The sequence below is a fragment of the Camellia sinensis genome, chromosome 12 (assembly GCF_055761805.1).
Source record: "Camellia sinensis isolate YWXY chromosome 12, ASM5576180v1, whole genome shotgun sequence".
Classification (NCBI taxonomy): Eukaryota; Viridiplantae; Streptophyta; class Magnoliopsida; order Ericales; family Theaceae; genus Camellia; species Camellia sinensis.
In genome coordinates this window covers 150,559,340-150,579,865 of record NC_138972.1, presented here as the reverse complement: position 1 = coordinate 150,579,865, position 20,526 = coordinate 150,559,340, and the positions used below count along the sequence as shown (strand labels likewise).

At 36.5% G+C, this 20,526-nt stretch overlaps 1 long non-coding RNA gene across 1 annotated transcript; it reads left to right on the top strand.

The window, feature by feature from the left end:
* The first annotated feature begins 13,723 nt into the window (after window positions 1–13,723).
* LOC114268138 (uncharacterized) lies at window positions 13,724–18,790 on the top strand. Its single transcript, XR_014347506.1, has 3 exons — window positions 13,724–14,207; window positions 15,424–15,480; window positions 15,658–18,790. It is a non-coding gene; the product is annotated as an uncharacterized LOC114268138 (long non-coding RNA).
* The last annotated feature ends 1,736 nt before the right edge of the window (window positions 18,791–20,526 follow it).

Sequence of the window (20,526 nt, the reverse complement as noted above, 5' to 3'; positions counted from 1 at the left end):
CACCACCAAAGTTGCCTCGACTCGGGAACTTGGGTACGAGGGGGGAAGGTCATGAAAAGAGCACCCCCGCTCACCCGATCAAAGATTGGCCTCTATTAATCATGATATGTTCTTTTATAAACATTATATGTTCTTGTTTCAGTTATTAAACTAGCTTTACTATGTGACGCGCATAAGCAAGTATAGACTAGTCGCAAGACTTGGAACAATTCAACTCATGTTTGTTTGCGAAAATAGTTTGAATTTGCCACTCTCAAATGGGCTTAAAAATACGGATTTGCCACCAAACATAGTGGGCTTAAAACATGATTTGCCACTCAACAAAGTAAGCTTAAAACGCGCATTTGTTGAATCGTTCCAATACAAACAACAAGCCTTCATCTACAGGCATTCATGCAGTTTACCATTTAAGCACATAGCTGTAGACGCGCCCGCGTGGGGCCCCGCTACAGTTTGGACTCGATTTTGGTGTCACGGTTCTTAATCTTGAACCAAAGAGTCCAAATCTGGCAAATCGTTTTGAGAAAACAGATTTTAGAAAAGAAGTGCCAAACATGGACTGCTTTGCCAGATACAGAGTCGCCACCTAAATATTTTTTATGGGGGAATTTAGGAAACCCTGACTCGGTGCCGAAGGCCACATGTCCGTCATTACCAAAGTTGTCTTGGCTCGGGAGCTTGGGTACGATCGGGGAAGGTCAGCTATGAGCACCCCTTTTCGCCCGGTCCGAAGACCGGCCTCTACTAACCATGATATCCGATTTTGAAAACGTTATGTGTTCTTATTCCGGTTATTAGCCTAGAATTACTATGTTATGCGCACGACAAATAAGTATAGACTAGATTGCCTAATTTGGAAACAAGTATTGCATATCCGTTTGTTTTGAAAAATGCTTTGGAATTTACTACTCGCAAGTAGGCTAAAACATGGATTTCAACGAGTTTTTCCAACTCAAACAATCCAACCTTCACCCACAGGCATTCAAACAGTTTATCTCATATAAGCACTTAGCCACATGGTAAGCATACTATCATGGCAACATTCACACGCATGCGGTATGCTAAAGCATAAATACTTACATCGTACTCCATGCCAAAACAACAAACTAGTTAGCAAACATGCGTGTCCTAGTCCATGTCAAGTTGACTAATGCAACACATGCAAGATGCAATTAGAGTAGGCTCGGCTAACCTAAATATGGCACATGAAATGCAACCAATTGATTCACGTATTCAATTTGGAATTTGAAATACAAATGCAGTTAGCATGATGTACCGAGCCTAATGCATGCAATACAAATGCATGAATGCACGCATGCATAGCATAAGGTATGCTAATTTCAAAAATGCCCTAATCTACCATCATAAGCAGGTAAATAAAAGGGAAGAAAGAAATGGGGATTGCAAGACATACACACACTCACCCGCACTTATTACAGATTTGCCCTCGCTCGGAGGATACAAATAAATATTACAGTCCCAAATAATAAACAGATAAAATTATTACAGGATTTCTAATTTGCTTAATAGGAAGAATGCAAAAAGAAAGGAAAGGGATGGCCGCAGCCTCTGCCTCGAGATGCGTGAATGATGCATGCTCGCAACCCGGTTCGCCTGGAAAACCCGTACCACATCACTGTCACCTCTGTTTATACTGCCCTGCTTCTCTGAAAATTTCCAAAGCCCTAGGACAGGTTCCTTGCATGCTGCAGAGTACCACCGGCTAGGGGAAATTCCCACCGGCAGTGCACAATTTCCACCGGGCGTTTTTGGGTCTATCGGCTGTAAACAGATTGCCGGCCGGCGCAGAATTATGTCGGTCGGCAAAAACCTCCTGCAGAAGACAGTTTTGACAGCAAACAGAGGACAGACAGTATGGCATGGGATTTCAGGCACATGTAAGCATGGTCATGCTTCCTATCATGCTTTGAATTCAGGGAAGCATGGCCCTCGATCCTCGAGCCATCAATGGTGCATGATAGCCCAAGGGATCAAGTTTTCCACTTGATGTAAAGATGCATGTAACATACAAATGAGGACCAAGGCCTTATCATGTCGAAATCAAAGGCCCCGGCGACCGAAAGTTAAGGCACGTTACATCACTTATGGTATGAACGCCCCTTAACCTTCAACACTTGGTTTGACACCCCAAACCAAGTAGTGCAATGCATGTTATGCAAACATGGCTCAAAATGCAACAATGAGATGGAAATGCAAAGCATGCCAAATGTTATGTAACTAGTATGGCAAGTATGCAATGCTAGGCATGCGAAATGCAATGCGAATACGAACAATTTAAGCAATGGGACCAAAATATTACAACACTTAATGAAGCAATCATGCAATGGTCATAAGACAAGCATGCAAGGGGGCCTCAAACCATGAAGGGGCAGACCTTAATCCACCCCAAAACAGCGGCCAAAAGTGCCTAAAAGGGTGGACAAAAACCTATGCCAACAAGCAATCCAATGGTCCCAAGGCTAAGGCACAAAAAGGGCCACTTCACTTCCAACAACAAGACCAATCATGGCATGATTTAGATAAGTAAAAACAGAATTTTTACAGGCAAAATAGGACTCCAAGCCTTCCTAATATGGCAGCTTAAATGGCTCCAAAGGGATACAAGCACCAAAGTTCATATCTAGGCCTAAAAGGCCCAACTCTCGAGGCATAAAAAGAGGTTACACATGCACACATGTAAACATGATTTAGGGACTGAAGTGTGGTCCTAAATGATGCCAAAATCATGAAGATGGTTCAAGCTACACATGTTAGAGATCAAAATGCTCAAAGCTTACAAACTAAAACACAAAGAGATGACATCAAACAAGGCAAGCATGACTGAAATGGATGACCAACAGGCCTTAGACATGGCAAGACAATGCCAAAACCTTCATGAAACTAAGCCTACACATGCAAGAGTCATGGCCCAAACACAAGATACAACTCTAGGCCAAAAGGAGCAATGCAAAGCAAGTACTTTAAGCATGCAAAGAGATATAAATCCGACCAAAAACAGAGATTACATATGACCTAAAAACACCTAAAAAGTTCTGAAATAAGGCAAAAATCAAGCAAGCATGCATGTTACCCTTTAAGCCAAAATGCAAGGAAATAAAACAATGAAGGGAGAGGGGTGTCCCTCCCCTATGCAAGACTTCAAACCACCTTCCTTATCACTGAAAATCAACTGGTTTTTAGTGGTGAAAAGACCAACACACTCAAGCAAACAAGGCCTCACAAGGGAAGCACAAAAGGGGCCAAATAAAGCCTAATAAGGTGAGTTTGTACTCAAACCACAAAATAACCTTAATGAAAGTTCTAAAGCATGAAAATGTAAGCTTTTTTATGTTATGCACAAAAGCTAAATCAGCAAGCAAGATAGGTAAAAAACTATTGCAAGTTTGGGGAAACTAAAGTAAAGTGCTCACCCTTGAAGATCCTTTGAAGAACAAATGGTCCAGCCCTCTTCTTTTGATCAAAATCAGTCCAAAAACTCAAGAATCAACCCCCCAAGTCCCTCAATCTCGGAGCTAGGTGTAATAGTGTGTGTATTAGTGCAAAAGTAAGGTAAAAGCACACTTTTAGGCCAAGAAACACACACAAAGGAGGAGAGAGAGGGAGATATAGAGATAGGGTGTATCTATCTATGGAAGCTCTGGTTTTTGCCTTCAAAGTTTCTAACCTAAAGCAAAGAGAAGGCTTCCCCTCTTATAGAACTCCCTCTTGCAAAGCTTATACAACAAGCTTGCTTAGAGGGAGATCCCGGAGGCAGAGTTGGTGCCAGCTATCACAGCTGGCACAAAATATCTACATAAAGTAGATGAACAGTGGTCGGCTGCCCAAAAATGTCATTTTGACAAAAAAGAGTGCCGACCGGCAACAAAAAGTGCGGACCGGCAGAAAAGATTGCCGATGGCGTCAAAAACCAGCCGGTGGCCTCTAGACACTGCCGGTGGTGTGTGGGGATGCCTCACAAGGCATTCCCTGCCCCTCCAAGGCAAAACACAAGTGTTTGGTGCAAAACCAGACACAAAATGGTCAAGTCCGGAGATCCTGAGGCAGGGCGCGTAGCCGAGACCTCCGGGAACTCCAAACGAACGCAAACAAAAGTAATCACCAAGTGTTCCAATGGTGACGTCCAAGTCTTGAGGATGGTCAAAAATAGGGTGTCTACAATAGCCTCATGGCAAGCATGCGAAACATGGCAATATGGCAATAACACTCATGCAAGTATGTTAAAGCATAAAGACTTACCGAGTACTCCAAACCAAAACAAAAACTAGTTAGAAAAGTGCATGATCCTAACTATACAAGATGTTTAATGCAACACATGCAATATGAAATTAATAGGTTCAGTTACTAATATGACATACGAATCAATTTGAACAACATGCGATAAAACACGTATTCAAATAAGATATTGAAATTGCAATGCAGTTTGAATGATGCGCCGAGCCTCGGAGCATACAAGACAAATGAATGTATGCAAGCATGCGATATACTAATTGAAATGTGATCCCTAGTCTAACCATCGAAAGCTGGTAAATAAAAGGGAGAAAGACGCGGGGTTAGAAGACATACACGCATGCACGCACACCTATTACAACATTACGCCCTCACAAAGGAGGGTCTGAATGAATAAGAGCTAAGCTAATCTAAGCTAAGCTAATCAAACTAATCTAATCAAACTAATTAGACTAATTATTACAAACCAAACGAATAACTAGCAAACTAATTACTAATTATTACAACACTTAACTAATTAATTAAAACGAATGTACACTAACTAAGCATACGAGATATTAAACTATATTGCCACTGCTCTGCCTTGGGAAGTGGAAGATGTATGTGCTCAGTTTTCGCCCCGAAAAGCCCTCCATTTTGCTCTCGAAAGGCTCTGTTTGCAGGGTTGAGCATACTTTAAAACCTTTTTGCTTTAACTTACCAAATATTTGTAGAGGATTGCACCAGTGGCCTGCCGGCCATCTGCGGCCAAAAAGGTGCCCTGCTGGCTAGAAATAAAGCCTTACCGGCCATGGGTGGGACCTTGTCGGCCACTGATGCTCTGGGTCACCGCACTGCAACAGAGCACAAACAGAGCAAAAGAAAGGTTTTTCCAAGGGTATGTTTGTACTGTACCCTTCCTCAAATGACCACCATCCTATCATGCATGATCAAGGGTGATGGAGACCAAGGAAAATGACACATTTCATCACTATTGAGTATGAAATGTCCCATTTTCCTTATGTTTGAATTAACGTCCGATTCGAAGACATGCAATGCAACACAAAAGATGCATATCTAGCTTCTTTTACTTGCCAATTTTTGTTTACTCATTTTAGTTACCAAACCATTCTTTAGTCAATTACTCCATTGGTGAGTGCTTTCTAAAGCGAAAGAAGTGTTAACCAAGGGGTAATTCAAGGCATGAGAGAGATCATGCCGTTGGTAATGAACGCTCAAAAAGGATTAAACCATTAAGCATAACCTCAATCTTAAGCTTAAAGGATCCCAAGTTTGAAACAACTCTCAAAAGCAAATAAAAGAGTGAAGCAAAGAGGGAGGTTGCAGAGATTTTAAGTGCTGAAATGGAGTACAAAACAACACTAAAACATGTTATTAACTCAAAACAATGATAGTCAAAGCATTAAAACATCAAGCTAGTGAAGGAATTAACCCTACAACTATGCAATATAAGCCTCAACTGAATTAACCAGCCCAAAACAGAGCCACAATAAGTCAAAATAGAGGCAATAATATGCTGGACTTAAGCTAAAGTAAGCTAGAAAAACATGCTAACTCATGAAGCTAACTAGGCATGCAAATAAGACATAAGGAGGGGAGGCTAACCCCTCTAATTTTGGACTTCAAAATAAAGTTTTTACCACTGAAAAACCTCTGAGATTCAGTGGTTAAAAGGCCCAAAAAAATTGTTTTAAAAGTGGTGAAAAGATGGCACAAAAGCTTAACAAGCTAAAAGAGCAAAAGGGTGGACAACCCTCTAACTCAAAAGGACTCAAACCACCACTTTATGGCTCAAAAACATAACTTTTTACATGCCAAAACCAGCCCCAAAATAGTTTAAAAGGATGGCAAGGAAGGTAAACAAAACTAGTCTAATCAAGGTACGTTCTATACCTTTGAAGCATAGCACAAAATAGCCACAAATTCAAGCTTAAACCCTCTTCTAGAGCACCAACAAGACTCTAAGACACCTCAGCCCCAAGGTGGTCACGTTTGATTAAGAGTTGATGTGCAAAAGCATAGATAAACTAGACTTTAAAGCACAAAATAACAAGAGAGAGAATTCTAGAGAGAGATAAAGATTTTTTGTCTTCCAATTTTTCTAACCCCCCCACATGCAAGAGGGGGGTCCTATATATAGAAAATACAAAACCCCCTCACAAAGATCCAGCCACACACGTGTTGGAAGATGTATGAACCTGTGCATACAGCTGGCACAAAATATCACAAAATATCTGCAGGAAACACTGGTAGCCGACCGGCCAGCAGGCCAAAAGCCCTGGCCAGCAGCCTCACTTTACAAAGACCCAAGCATGGTCCAAAGAGGAGGCAAAATGGATGTTGGGTTTAGAAAACTCAAACCTGTGGTGTTCTGCCGCAGACTTTGAGCGTTCAGTGGGCAATCAAACTCATTATCGGATATACCTGCAAGAACTTCCATGTACTTGCAAGAACATCCAAGTCTTAAAGGGGCTATCAAAAATGAGGTGTCTACAGCAACTCAACCCGGACTTCATCACACTCACTACTCATAAAGCTACCAAGAAGACAACTAAGTTCACTCCGCCCATGCGGATCATACACCGATGATAAGACTCTATCCACCCTCTCCCGTAAGAAATAAAAGTAGTCACCGCTTAAGGTACATACAGTAACTCTCTGACAGTAACAATCTATAACAACCTGGTATGACAATAACCACTCCATACCCAAAATAATATCAAAACTAGACATGTCAAGCAATACAAATGCAAATGAAAGTCGACGACCGACGACTTCTATGTCACAACCCCAACACCCCTGTTTCAAGATGACCTCACCACCAATAGGTGTCTCTACACAAATAGAAGATGCTAACTGTGCCAACTCCAATCCCAAAATCGATGCAAATGCAGACGAAATAAAAGAATGAGATGCAGATGTATCAATCAACACACTAGCAATTGAATTACAAAATAAAAAGGTTCCTCTCACTACAGATAGAGCCAGTACAAGATCTGGCGCGGTAACAACATACACATGCCATGTTGGCTTCTGATCTACCTGCTCACCCCTTGGAATATAAGCCTGCTGCACGGATTAAACCGAAGAGGCTCCTTGATTGGCCCTCGAGGCCTGTGCCGCCTGTGCTGGATGGTGACTCTGAGTCTACCTCGAACCAGACGCACCAGACGTGCCACCCAACTGTGGAAAAAATCTCTTCAAATGCCTTGCCTATCCACACTGATAGCAAGTGGGCGGCTGCCCTCTTCTTAGACTCTGGCCTTGAGAATGAGCCAAAGACGATGCTGCTCGCTGCCCTCCTCCTCTCTGCGGGCAAGTTGAAGACTTATGGCCTAACTGACTACATTTGAAACAAGTCACATCCCCCTGACAACCTCTCCTAGAACCCAAACTCGACACTAGAAAGGTAGACCTCGAATGCGCTCTCTAGGACTGTTGGGGTTTAGAACCCCTCTACCTCTTACTTTCCCCCTGACTATCCTGACTCCTCTTGGAGCCCCTCATCCTCTCCTCCTCTGCTTGCATGATAGTCTCAAGATGGGTCGCCGCCTCCACAAGGCACCCATAGTCTCTAATCATGGACCCAGCCACTCAAAACGTGAGACCGGTCCTCAACCTCTTCCCAAACTCCAAACACCGACGCTCCTCAGTCGCTACCAACTCTAGTGCAAACCTAGACAAGCTAGTGAATGTGGCTTCAAACTCAGCCATTTGTGTGTTCAACTGCACCAACTTGGAGAACTAGTCTCTCAACTTCTCCCTAACCGTGGGAGGTAGAAACTTGTCCTGGAAGGCGTTAACAAAAGCCTCCCAAGTCCCTCCAATGCGTCCCCGCGCATACGTCCACCACTGACCCGCATCCCCCTTCAGCTGGAAAGACGCCAAGGTCACCCTTAGCTGGTCGTCTTCAATGCCAAGCATCTTGAATGTCTTCACTATCTGTTCAAGCCACTCATCTACCTTCAGTGGCTCCTTTAGGTCACCAAAAAATTCATCCGAATTAGACTAGAAAAACTCTCTTTTCAGAAAAGAAGGCTCTGCCTCAGCTACTTGGCCCTGGACTTGATTATCAGCTGTAAGATATCCATAGATTCCTGTAACGTCTGGCCATTTCGTGAGCTAAGGCGCCCATGGCCTGTTGACTAACCGGTTCGGCCACATTGGCCTGACCAACTCCTTCCTGTGCCGGAATATCATCTGTTGTGGGCATCTCATGCCTCCTAAGCTTACCACGCCTACCACCACCATGTCTTGACATCCTAATGAAGGTAACAGAAGAGATTAGCACATTCGCAAATGTACCGAAGCTAACTCACTCGCGTCCTAATACGATGGACAACGGTAATTCACTCCATATAAGCACGTAATCACATAAACACATATGAATTTCCTTCCAAGATAATAATCGTCCTGCGGCATTACTAGAGTTCCAATTAGAAACAGCAGTAATCAAGTGCTCTTTTAATAGGACTTCCAGAAACCCATAGACCTAATCATCATCTTAGGAACTAAATCTCATACCCATATAGTCATACAAGCATGTTATCACATAAGCATACAATGCATGCAAACGTCTTAACCAAGCATGACAAACCCATTATGGTACTAACCACTTCTCACGTACCCAAAGTATTCAAACCCGATACGCTCTGATACCAAGTTGTAACGCCCCTAAAATAATACAATAAACACAACCCATACATTTGTTAATAGCTACATAAATCAGAGTAAATAGTCATTTTATTACATACAGTTAATGATACAAAAGGGTATAACATAAGTAAATGCTCTATCAGCTTACACCTTTTCAAGTCTTGACTTAGTTACAATAAAAGAGAGACTAACTCATACAAATAAAGCCCTTGGCTATACAGAAATATACAATCAAAACAAAGAAGCTTGTGCTCCCAAAGTCCCTCCAAGCTATTGTCTTGGCTAAGGCAAGCCATCAATACCTTAAAATGTTTTTCCCCAAATAGGGTGAGCCACAGCCCAGTAGGAATAATCTAACACGATATATGAGATTTAATGAAGGTATAAGTACAATGTGCATATACAATGTCCGGGATAAAATATTTACACTTTTATACATATTCATAAAGACATCAAGTCCATATTCCTTTTCACTTTCCTTCAATTCATTTCAACACATGAGCCAATTTCATTCTTTCTCAATAACCCAAATGAGACTACAACTCAATGGTTCAACAATTTCACAATTAACACACACACTTCCAACTGTCATTTTACGAATATTTTGTCCACGGGATCGGCACCCATGTATATGTTTCAGGACTTTCACCAAGGACACTCCGACCAACTTAATTATAATGGAGTCCATCCCCCTTTCTCCTCCCAAACAATGGAGTCCATCCACTTTCTCCTCCCAAACAATCATACATATGCAACATAATCACACATATGGAGTACATTCCCTTTCTCCTCCCAAATAATCATACATATGCAATGTATTCACAACATAATCATATTCAATGACATGGACTAGTTTCAATTCACCTAATCCACATGCAATTTCTACAACAAGCAAAGCTATCCTCCACCGATAGCCCAATACAGATATTTCTAAACAGATATACAATTTCAAGACAGATAATTTATCCAAAATTTCCAAGGGTGTGAAGCATTATATACTCAATTCCATCATTTATTTCAATACTCACTCAATTCCATGTTTGCAACACCAATTTCAACTATTTATACAAAATAGACATGATAATCAATTTAAGGCAAAAATTATTTTTTTCAAAATACCAATCCAAATACCAAAATCACCTATTTTGACATAACACAACTTCATTTTCAAATCCCATGTTCATTTATTTCATTTCCACCAAAAACCCCTCTTTCACATTTCACCTAAACCCTAGGTTTGGCTCAAAATACTCCCAAATCCCATCATTGTTACACAACCACAAATAACTAAGTTAAAAATCATAACAAAGTGTAAAAAATCCCTACCTCAAAGAGAGAAAACGAGCCAAGAGAGAGAAACCTCAAAGATACTGAAATCCAACTCTATTCGGATCAAAGTGAAGATCTTGAGAAGCTCCACATTTTTAATGAAGGCACACGGGTTGAGAAACCACTAGAACTAGGTGGAAATCTAGAGAGAGTGTGTGTGTGTGTTTTAGAGAGAGAGTGTCTCACTTTAGGGTTTTTAGAAGAATAGATTTGAAAAAGTAAGGTAAAAAGTGATTTTCACGATCTGATATACGCACAGTCCACTCGAGCGGAAGAGTTGACGCTCAAACGTCAAACACAAGAATTTGTTCCGCTCGAGCACAAAAACATACCTGCTTGAGCGCGGAATACACACGTCCAGTACTTTTGCAGACAACAGACAAGCCGCTCGTGCGCAAGAAGGGACGCTCAAGTGTCCACCCGCTCAAGCGTAGGAAACGCCGCTCGAGCGTGTAAAACACTTCTCTAGTTTTTGCAAACGTGCAAAATACTGAGTGTTTGCAAACCCCGCTCGAGCGCAAGAAGGCCCGCTCATGTAGAAGACCAAAATTCTGGACAACACAAGGTTTGAAAACTAAGTAACTAACCTGTTCCAAACACACTCAAAATGCTCAAACAACCAAACTTAAGGAGGAATAAAGAGCAAAGACAATGAACAACATTCAGAAATCATAAACCCGAGTCTAGAATACAACAGGTGACGAGTCAAAACTAGAATCGTTATAAAAACAAAGCTTGGTCCTTTGTCTAGTGTAAAAATATACACTCCTCATTGCATTTAGGGTCTCTAGACCAGACTTTGCTGCCTCTGCTCAGAGCTTTGCAGATGTTCTCTTTCACCACTACAATTTTGAATTCAAGTATTTAATATAATAATTCTAGTTTTGTCTCAACAGTGGGCTTGTTCGGTTGTGTTTTTGTTTTCTATTTTTGTTTTTCAGAAACACAAAAAACTTTAGCAAATTGTTTCTAAAAACAATATGATTTTTATGGAAATATCAAAAAATTAATATTTGAATTTTTGAAATCTATCGTGCACAAAAATGAAAATGATGAAGAAAATGAACGCACAGCCAAACAATAAATTCAACATTGATCCATGATAGCAGAGGGAAATTCAGTGCCCAGAAATTCATTTCAACAATCTTTCTCTGTTTCTTTCCATTCTTGATGGAATTTCGATGTCAAAAAAGGAAGATCTTGATGGGTTTTACAAGAAATTTGTAGAGTCGAGGATTAATGGTGTAAAATGAGGGGGGGAAAAATTTCAGTTTCCTTGTTCGATTAATCGGCCGGTCGTCCCCCCAGACGTCCTCGGTCTTTTGATGAAAGCTACAATCCATTGTTGGAGCGGCAGATATTAGATTGGGCAACTTGCCTTTTTTTTACTCACATTTGATAAAAAAAGTTAGTGAACTGTTGGAAATGCTCTTATAATATCCTCGGTCTATTTTGGCAACTAGGTTAAAAGTCAATTTTTTAATTTTTTAACTTTTTTAAACCATATCACCTCTCATTTTTTTATATAACTTTTTTTTTAAAAAATAAAAAAACTAATTTTTAATCTACTTTCCAAATTCAACTTTGTCGCACTTGTTGGGTTGTTTCTCTTTCTGTCTTTTCGTTTGTAATCATCTTGCGGAATTTCGGCATATGGTTCACTTTGGCATTAAACAAATAAAATTACAAAATTAAATGAATATTTTTTTTCTCAATTCGGAACCACAATTGAAAATTTGAATTTCATTAGCAATGCAGTTGATTTAATTATTAATTTTCTTTAAATTTCAATTTAATCAACTTGACGTAGATAGTACAATTGTTTTTTTTTTTTTTTTCTCTCCCCCCTTTTACATTCAAATTGATTATCCAAATACAGTTTAAAATTTTTATAAAAATCAATAGAATCCTAAATTGAGAATTTTATAAAATGTTCAGCAATGCTGATTTACCTGTCTATTCATTATAATATAGGGTAAATTACAAATACACTAATTGAGATTTGATTAAAATACGAATCGCCCCTTATGGTTTTGAAAATTACATTCCTTCCCCTGAGGCTTCTAATTCCATAACAAATCGTTCATTTTATTAATAAATCATCAAGTCCATTAACAATTTTTAATGATATTAAAAATATGTTTCAATTAATAATTTAAGTAATTTTATTATTGTATATGATAGCAATTATGAATTTCATTTTTTAGTTAATTATGTTAAATGAAAAATTATAATAAAGGAGTATTTGTAATTTTTCAAATCACAAGGAGCAATATATATTTTAAGCAAATATCAGGGAGTATATTTGTAATTTACCCAATAATATATAAAGCGAAGGCTACTGATGGTGTTGACACAAATGTGTCTCATATTTTGAAGTTTTTGCAAAAAATTATGCAAATAAGAGGTTTTGGATTTTCCCAAAACATATTTGTTTCCGCAAAAAAATTATGCAAAGAAGAGGACAAACCTCAAACTCATAAGTTTTGGTTTAATAATGGAGGCTTTTACCAGTTAAGTAACACACATTATATATTTATTTATCTTTGTCATTATTTTTATAATGTTATTTTCTTTTTTGAATTGTGTGCAGACCGCTAATAATCAAATTAGAAAATAAAAAATATTAAAATATAATATTTCATTGTAATTTTTTTTTTCCATCATATTCGGTCCTACTTATGAATGGTCTCATGTTTTTTTTTTGAATTTTTAAAACTCACGGTCTCATGTTTATAAAACAATAAAAAGAAAATGATTATGAAATAAGGAACTTGGGTAAACGTCTTTTTGGGCCCATTATTCACCCGAAAAAGTCCTTTTCGGCCCATCCCATTAAGAAGGCCTTCTTGCGATAGCCCAATTCACAATACTCTTTAATGGATATTTATAAAATATAGGGTAAATTAAAATAAAATAAAATAAAATAATTCAAAATTTAACCTTTATAATAAAATAAAATTTATATTCAAAATAAGTTAATTTTATTAATTTAATATTTCAGTCAATAAACTTAAGTGCTTATAAAATATCTAAAATACATTTTTTTCTAAAAACTAAAATATCAAAATTTTTTTTTTGTCAATCTTACTTAATGAAAATAAATTGATGATTTAAATTGAATAAAAATAAAAATATTAAAATTTAAATTAAAAAATTCAAAATTTAATTTGTTATAAGAATCAATTTTTTTATTATAATTTGTTTAAAAACATATTGTTTTAATTTAACTTATTAATGTAGGGAACAATTTCTCACAAGTTTGAAATTGAACTGGAACGTTTTGTTGGGCTCTGTAGGTCCATTATGAAAATCATATCGATGATTTAAACCGTTTAATATATAGATCTCGTCAAGTAATTTATTTTGCAAAAAATCACGTTGATCAGATATCAATAGTTATCTGATTATATTAAATTTGTGTCAATGGTAATTATTTATAACATATATAAAAAGAACATAAGAGTAGTGTAACATGGTGTAACGCTGGGCTTCTTGGTGTAGCCCTATTGCTTCTTTGGTTTGTAAAGCTTTTCCTGGAGATATTTTCCACGATGTTGTTTGCTTCATTTCCAACTCTTTCCTCACAGATTTTGGGCTGGGCACGTGGGTTCCTAGAATTTCCCAAACCAGTGCTCTGTTGTTTGGCTATTTCCCAAAGCTCCTACCTGCAAGGTGTGTATTCAAATCATCCACACCGATTATGAGGAAGAAAACAAATTTTGCCCCTTTGAAGAGCAGTCTTCACCGACCCACAGGTCCACGAAAAAGCCCCCAACTTGAATTTGTGGAAGTGCGCAATTGCCACTGTTGCTGTCGCCTATTACATCTTAATCCTATGGTAGTGTATCGGTTGCTGTTGAGTTGAGAAAATGTTGAGGTGTCTTCACAGGGTGTAGCGGCGAAGCGGCAGAACTCTACATTTTTCGGAAGTGCTGAAACCAAGAACAACAAGTGCACAACCAGACAACCAGGTGTGTGAAATTCCCTACTACGTTCTGCTTTCCTCTGTGTTATGTATTTTGTATTGGTGCTTTTGCGAACTGGAACTCCATTAAGTTTTGTATTTTAATGCTCTTTCGAGATGGTTGGACAATCTAGTATGTAGATAGCTGCTTCCATGCTTATTTGTCTTCTAAGATGTGCCACAATGTGGTTTCGATGTTCTTGTTTCTCTTTACTCTAATTTATGTGTAAATTATGCACACCACATGTTTGCTAATATGCATATCAAAATAGAAATAGAAAATTTGCAGTTTTTTCCCTTACTTCAAAATATATATATATATATATATATAGAGAGAGAGAGAGAGAGAGAGAGAGAATTGTATTCAAATTGTAGAAACTACTCTTAACTCAACAAGAATTTTAGTTTCAATTCAAATGCTATTGTATAGATATGCTATTGTAAGGGTGAAACTCTAGGGGTTTTGTTTTTTTTGTTTTTTTGTGATTTTTCTGAACATAAATTAGTGTTAAAATATAAAAAATAATACAAAAAATTATTGCCATTTTAAGTATAGAGGTCTGTGTAAGAAATAATGCAATATCCAGATCTCTATAACTCAGAATGCAATATTGAAAACAGCTTAGAATTTACAAATTTTAATATGTTCCTATTTCATTATGTTTGGGTTCCAAATGTTTAGTAGTATTGATGTGTACACGAGAATGTTACAACGGAATGTGTGGAGTTTTTGTTTTTCTTGTCAAGATTTTATCTTGAAAGCATTTTATTATTCATTTTTTCTATTGAAATTCCAGTCAAGTACTTCAAGAACCACTTCCATGGGGATTGAAAAGTCGTTAACCATGACAAAACCAACTTTTAGAAGAGGAGGAACTAGGAAAAGTAGCAAGGGTTTATGCTTTGTTGAGAATAAGCGTTGACATTTAGGATTGAGCTTGTACTTTTTTTCTATTTTGAATTGATATTATGCACAGATTAGGTAGCTTAGTTTCTATTCAGGAACGTGTCAATGGTGTTAAATTGCTAATTATATGGTTATTTATAGAAATGTCCTTGTTGGGTGTCATATTGTAGCCATGTTTCTCTATAGGCTTTAACATTTGATATATAAATGGTTTCAAAAAGTATGTACGCAGATTTTTTCGGTATGTTGAAATGTAATGCTTTGTTGTACCATTGCAAAGCCAACATAATGAGTGGAAGGCAAAGTTTTTTTTTAGGAGAGAGAAGCCCTTGAAGCTAAATACCAGAAGGTTTATGGATCACTATACGATAAGGTATGGAAAATGTGACTCATTGAGTGGTACGACCTGTGGATTGTGTAGTTTGGCACTATTTGTTTTCTTATTGCTTTTCCCAAATACGTCATAATTTCTTGTAATCAAAAGATGTTCATATTTATGTGAATTACCTATTTGTTTTGTTGACTTGTAATGTGAGTGGACATGTTGCAGAGGTGTGAAATTGTAAATGGTGTTGTAGAAGTTGAAGGAGTTACAAGTGAAGCCACATGGACCTTGAGGATGATAACTCTACAAAAGGTAACTCACTTCTTTGAAAATTGTTGAATTCTTCTTCTCTCTTTTGTTGGGAAACGTTTTTTCACACCATTGGATCTCATCTTCACAAGTGACAAAAACTTCCATTTCTACTCTCTATGTCCTGAAATCTGTTTCTCTACAAGTCAAATGGTTTTGAAATTATTTGATTTCGGTTATGAAACTGTTTGATTTCTATAGCATCTCTTCTCTTCACTTCAATGATTGAAGTGGGTTTTCAAATGGTCTCTACCCCAGCTACGGGGAAAAAATGCATATTCCAAAAAATAGAGAACGAGGTGCCAGGTTAGCATATCTTGTCATACTTATTGGTTCTATTTGATTGACAACAGTTACTTTTCTTAGGGAAATAGACAATTAGTTTGTTTTACTTGTGGCTTTTGATTCCTTTGTACATTTCTTTGTAGGTTTAAGTTTTGTGTATGAAATTTAATTTTGTTTGTATTGTATTTTGTGTGTACATGGATTCAGCCTTTTTTTGGCAGTTTTGTAAAAAATCTTGAAGTTTGTAGTTCTCTAGGGGAGTTTGAAAGTAGGGATGGCAAGCTTATTATCCTGTGATCTGGTTGATGGTTTACTAAATTGGTTTTGACTTTTTGGTATGGACCTTAGGACATTGGCATACCAGGTCTTCACCTTAGTGAACTGTTGTCGTTGGCATTCACTTTTTGAGAAGGATTATTTATAAAGGTTCCAAGTTATGGGATATTTATGACCTGGAAAATTAGCAGATGAATTGGTTAGTTCCTACAGTTTAAGAATATAGTGGTTTGTTTGGGTCTAGGCTTGACCTTTAACTTTAAGTCATATGGAACTGGGGGTATCTTCTTAATAGAGCCACCACACTATCATTCCATACTTCGACTGATTTAGAAAATTATGGGCTTATGAATACATATTAATTACCAACAAAATAAATCTTCACATGATGATGTTTTAAAATATTAAAAATGGGAAAAAGAAATGTTATCTGGTGTATTTCATTACTTTTTAGTTATCAACTTTTTGGTTTTTATTTATTTTGAGTCTGTTAGTTGGTTTTTACTAATTCAACATTTATGTGGTCTATTTTGGTTAAGCAATTTGCAAGATCTTGTTACTGTTAGCTTTCTTTTGTTCAATTGTTTTGATCTTGACCAATCAAGACTGATGTTAATTGTTAATAATTATGAGATGGTGATTTAATTCAGTATCTGTGACTTATCATTGATGAACCCTTTGATGGTCATTGTACTTGATTCTATCATTTTAAGGATTTAAGCTATAGGGTTAATTGCTATTTGATAAATAGGCTTGGGAGAGTATGATGAGATATGCTACGAGGATCCAATTTTAAAGGACTGACAGTGGAGTGTTTACATTGACCGTTATCCTGGTGTTGCCAGCTACTTAGAGGTTTTTTTTTTTTTTTTCAATCCTTCAACAGTGTTATTCTCATGCTCTTTGGATTTCACAAGACTGTAATATGTTTGTTAGGAGATATGATTTAACCCTTTTTCTTTGTCACAAGAGGCTAAAAGTATTAGACTGGCATTTTATATGACAATGTTGTAGGAGGCGCTTTAAATTTTGTTTAGAATTGCTGAGTGGTTAAGAATGCGAAATGTTCTTTGTTTGAAAGAATTGTTTAATGAGGTCAGTTTATTTGAAAGTATTAGAGGAACACCAAGATTGTAGATTCTTGGAATGTTATAAACTTGAAAGAAACAACAGTTCTGCTTCTCTAAATTGTAGCAGTTAAATATAAATGAGCATTTTGATAAAAGCACTTCTAAATGATAAACGCATGTTTCTACCCAGCACTGGAGCTCACTATATAACTTGCTTGATTTTCAGAGCTTCCTCTTTATAGAAACAGGGCACAACTGTTACATTTGACAGTTATATAAACATTACTGGTTCACTCTAAGACTTTGAAGATTGACATTCCTTTGTGTATGAAAATATCATCATCAGAAATGCATTATAACATGCTAATTCAGCAAAAGTTGGTGAGCAGAAAAGACTTCATAAATATGCTTCGGCTAATATTTTACTTCCAACCAATTAATGGTTTGCTTGTGAAAAATAATACAGAAAAAGAAAAATTGCTTCTGTAGGATAAGATTATTTCTATTTATTCAAATATAAAGAATATATTCAGGTTGAAAATATTTATTTTACTAATTTGGTCTCTATTGCTCTTTTTTTTGCATGCGGGAATGCTTCCATGCTTGTGTGACTGGCTGTGGTTACAAGGTGAGCTTGATTTCAAGGAGTTTAACGTATTGGTTTTGTTTTTCTTATAGTTATGCCAATGTTGAACTTTCATTCAACATGCTTCATAGAATTTCTATTTCAATTTTTTGCTCCACGGGAGATCGGGCTTGTTGGTTCCATAAAAACCCTTATGAGAAGCAACGAAAAGTCTTTTCCTTTGTTACTTGCATGGGCTTATCTGGAATCTTAATTATCTTTGAGATTTTGGATTTCCTTAATGTCTTAGAAAACCATTATTAGGCACCTGTTATTCTCAAATTAACTTATGTAGTTCTTCAGGTTACTCAGCCTCCATTATTGGGCTCGTTATCAAATCTGAGTAGAAGATCTGTTGTATACAAACAAGAAAGAACATTTACTTTACATGTTAAATTATTTGTTATATATCTTCAATTCCTTTTAACTGTTAGTTGGCAACACTTAGGGGTTGAATTTGAACAAGTCATCTGTTGTTTGTTGCAATATGAGATTCCATCAGAGAAAGTTGATAAAGTTCATCCAAACAGGCCAACTAAGCCTCCTCTAGAAAAGAAACCACCACCACCACCTACTGTTAAAGCTAGCCCGCCTTCTGAATCCAGTACAAGCATTGAAGATATACTCGGTGCTTCTACATAGCGAGAGAGCATTTACACACATCATGTATACCATACAAATTTTGTTGCAGGCCTTTTTTGTTCTTCTTTTAACTTGGCCAATGCTAATGTTTTTACATTGTCTTGCCCAGTTTCTCAAGCTTCAAGTGCCCTAAAAAAATTGGCCCTTTTTTCTTGATGATACTGCAATTTACATTGGATATTAATGTGGTGGTTCCATTTTTCTGAAAAACTCTTCTCTAATTTGATATAAATCTTTATTGCATCTTGTGCGTGCAAGTGTTTTCAAAATTTCAACTTGAGAAAATGGTGAATGTTACAACAAATGAATCCATGGATAAGAGATGTATTGATTTCACATTGCATGTCTAGGGCCATTTTAGCTGGCTGTAATACAGAAAGTGAGCCAAATTGGATTGGCATATACTTATGCTGCTATAGAGAGCATTAATTAAAACTTCCTTTGGAAATAACTTCAATTTTTCTCTCTTTGGGGGTTTTTGTCTACATTTTTTAGAGAACATTTGAGATATATATATATATATATATATATATAAGGAAAAATTGCAACAAAAAAAAAAATGGTATGAACTCAAAATAATTACAAAGTCATGAAAGTACAAGTAATTTATGTATTAGATTGTGCAATTAAGTCTTGTAATTTCATCTATTTGTAATTATTTTGAGTTCATACAATTTGTTAGTAAAAAATAGACAGAGGAGGAAAAAAAAAAGAATGAGAAAAATAGAAAATTAAGGTTAGTGAGAGGGTTAATAATTGATGGGATTAGTGTATTAGTTATTCAATTGGATTCACTGAATGATTTGGTATGTGATTTTTTAGAAATATAACTGCATTTCATCTATATTTTACACAAATTTTTTTCCCTTTTTAAGTCACTTTTCAAATTCACAAACCAAATACAATTTTTAAAGTATTTATATTGACACTGTTTCGTGCGTGGGGGACCAACTAGTAATTTAAAAAATAAATTATTAATACAAATATGATATGATCAAATGAGTATTAATATTCAATTAACATCCTTTTTTTTATAAAAATAAAATACTTAACAAATCTAATGCATTAAATAATTTGAATCATCTATATAATTTATAAACTATGTGGTGAACTCACAAAATTTCAACAAGACGCTCCAATTGGTAAAGAAAAATGCTATGCATCTCACATGGATTATTAAATTTTTTATCGAACCTCTTATATGAGTGTGAGACTCACACAAATCACATGTGTGTGGGTCCTATACCCATGTGAGATGCTTAGTAGAAAATTTGATAATTTATTTGGGGTCCCTAGCATAATTCATTGGTATACTCAAGTGAAGAGAAGCTGAGCCATTAATGTATGACCTAAATGCAAGATTAATGCTATATGCACAAATTAGTACACTAATTAATGTATCAATTAATGATGTAACATAATTTAAAATATTTTTAATATTTATAATTTGTATAATAAATAAAATTAATCATAAAATCATAATTAATGTTAATATACTATATTAGACGTAATCAAGTTTAGGAGGAAGTGAGTTTTTATGTAGGTTTTTTTAGTTGTAAGATATTATTGGATAAAAAAATTTTGGTGTTTGGAAAGATAGTTGGGTTTTTTTGTGGTTGGATATGATGTTTATGAGAGAAAAAGTGAAATGATTATGGAGTTGGATATGATATTTTGTTTGAATTTATTTTTTTTAATTTTGCAAAAACTTTGTGCTTTAGTGGAAAAAATAAAAAAAAAACCCAAACCCAAATCTTGCCAAACACCTAGAAAATCATGCCATCCAAACATATATATATATATAGGGCAAATTACATATACCCCTCTCGAGGTTTAGCAAAATTACAGTTACCCCCTGAGGTTTGAGAAATTACAAATACCCCCCTG